We start from the raw sequence: 2,890 nt of genomic DNA, 5'->3' as shown, positions 1-2,890 counted from the left end.
GGCCTTGCTTCTCTAAGCAGAAAGGCTTTGCTGTCTGACTTCTCCTTGGCTGCCTTTCTAGGCCTGCAATTCACAGCTGCATTGAAGCGGAGCAGGTCCAATAATGCCATTTGTTTTCCACTTAAAAAAAAAGGAAAAAAGAGAAAGAGGGACATATAAATGGATCATAGAAGAAGGGAGCCATTAGCAGACATTTAGTCTGACCATGGCTGGAAGTGCAGATGGTTCAGAGGAACACAGCCAACTTGGCGTTTATATAAGCTATCTCGTATCTCCCTTTTTTTTCCTGCACTGGCACTCAGATTGATTAAGAGGTCAAATAAAGGCTGCTTCAGTGTGAGAGTGTGCATGATATATGACAAAAAATTCTGTCTAACAGTTAAGGCTTTCTAAACAGCATAAAAGACAAATCAATGTATAAACTAATTCTCAGCCTGTTTAAGTCTTTTATTTCTGAAAGCTGTATGGACCTCTCTCTTTTTTTTTTTTTTTTTTTTTCAAATAACCTAATGACAAATATTTAGAGAAGTGAAGAAAACCAGGCAGAGCAGTGGAATGTGAACACAAGGAGGTAGAATAAGAAGGGCATTTTTAATAAAGCAGGTGAAAAATACTATAAACATATATGATTTATTCAATAGACACAATAAACATTCTTCAACAAATGTATTTTCTGAAGTGTAAGGAAGAAAATCAAAAACCAAAGTGTGAAGGTCTTCTTAACTGACTGCTTCCCATGTGGCAACCTACATCCTGCACTGTCTAGTGTTTTGACTGAGGTGCTTCTTGTGTGCTTGCTTTGCAAAGAGAAAATGTTGACTCTATGAAAGATAATGGCAATTTGATGGAGGAGATGTCTTCTACAAGAACAAAAATAATGATGTTTATATGTTTAGGCATCTGGGATTTTGGTACACTGTGGTGTTTAGACATCTCTTTCAATTGCTTTAGGGATACAGGACATCTGAACACCTAACTGGTGCCTAAATCATAGGCTTCTAACAAAGAAACCCCCCCAGGATCTAGTTAGTGACCTGCTTGACTGTTTGAAACCTTCTGGACATAGATCTTCTCCACTGAGCTTTAGACACCTTAAAATGGTTCAGCATCTGAAAATCAGACAAAGCTAGGAGCTTTATTAAAGGCACAATCCAACCCATAAGAACATCTAAAGATCTGGGTCTAAACTGAAGCTCAGGTTGCAATAGCTCAAGCAGGCTGACTGAAGTCCTGCCTGCACTTTTATGCTTAATTATCCCAGGTGCCACAGGGATGGATATACAGAAAACAGATGGAGAGATATTCCTGAGCATCTAAAGATAAGCAGATCAGTTAGACCAGGTTCTGTAGATCTTGTTTGAATAGTTAATCACAGGAACACAGAGATGAAGAGAACCACATGGGTCACCGAGCCCAAGTCTGTGATATTTTCTCATTATGATTTACAACCTGGATAGTATCAAGAGCATGCCAGGTGCTTCATATAGTCAAACAGTCTGACAAGCTGGTATTTATTTTGGAGCCAAAGGGGACTAGTCTGTTTTATGAAACAAGATTGTTGTTATTTTTTATTTTGAGGGTGGGCGGTTGCTAATCATTTTGTTTACACTGTACTTTGTAAGGTGATATTTTTGCTCACCTCCATTACTGTTGGCTATGCGTCATATCCTAGTACTTTAATTTAAGAACCATGATTGTTAAAGCTTTCTTCATAACTTTACTGAGTTATCTTTGAATGTATTTTGCTTTGGGCTATTTAGACATAGCTACACACACATATAGTTAGTGGAAATTATCAATAAGCAAATATGTGTGTCATATGTGGTTAAGCCCACCCCTATGTGTTCCCCATATTTGTACATGATTTAAATATATGTATGCATATAGTATAAAAACTTCTTAAAAATCCAACTGATACCAGGAATTGCCCCATGACCTCAGGCAGCCCATTGTTTCCTTTCTAAACACAAACCCAGAAGACAACAGATACACCTTTTGTAGCTGAGATTATTGATGCAGTTTAATCACTTTTAGTGATCATAAAATAACTAATAGCAGCCTGAAGTTAAAATTGATACCGAAATTCTTATGTACTGAGTGTGAGTTTATGTGACAAAACCACATTTTTATGTCTGCTTTAAGCAAAAATCTTTCACAGAGTTTGACATACTGGAATAAGTTTCTCTATAAATATCCCAGAGGAAGTAAGTGTAGATTATTTTAAAAGGATATATTGGAATGTAGAAAGTGAACATTATTGAATAGATCAATAATTTTTTGAAAGGTGTTCAAATAAAACACCACTAAAAGATTCAGAAAAGATCAGTAGATATTTTTGGCTTGCTACTGACAGAAGTGACATCTGATAAATATGGTTTAAACATACCAATAAAATATATTGTTGATTATTCTACACTATACCATCCATTTATTTGTTTGATTTCAGATCAGATTATTGATTTTTAATAATTTTGTAGACCTTTGTAAATTATTTATGAATGTGCCCTTAATAAAAAGTGTGATCATTAAAGGTTTTGCTCATATGATTTGCATCTGAAAAGTTCCCTCTGATACATAAAGTGACCAAAGTGTTCACTGAGCAGTCGTTTCTAGTGATGAAATGTCTTTGAAATCTAGCTGAGAGCAACAGATTTAAACCAGTGAAAACCACTTTCTAGGCACTGATATGAAAAGATCAGCTAGACTTCTGAAAATGGGCACAGAATGGAAAAAACCAGGCCTGGTAGGATGTATTTTGCAGTGGGAGTGTGTTCAGGACTACTTACAGATACTCAGTGTCAGGAGGTGTAACAGGAAGCACTTAAAGCTAATTTCGCTCAGGTACTAAACATTTCCACAACCGAATGTCACTAAAAAGTCAAACATAAAA

The sequence above is a fragment of the Strix aluco genome, chromosome Z, assembly GCF_031877795.1.
Source record: "Strix aluco isolate bStrAlu1 chromosome Z, bStrAlu1.hap1, whole genome shotgun sequence".
Lineage (NCBI taxonomy): Eukaryota > Metazoa > Chordata > Aves > Strigiformes > Strigidae > Strix > Strix aluco.
The sequence above is the reverse complement of the archived record's forward strand: the minus strand, read 5'-3'. Positions refer to the sequence as shown.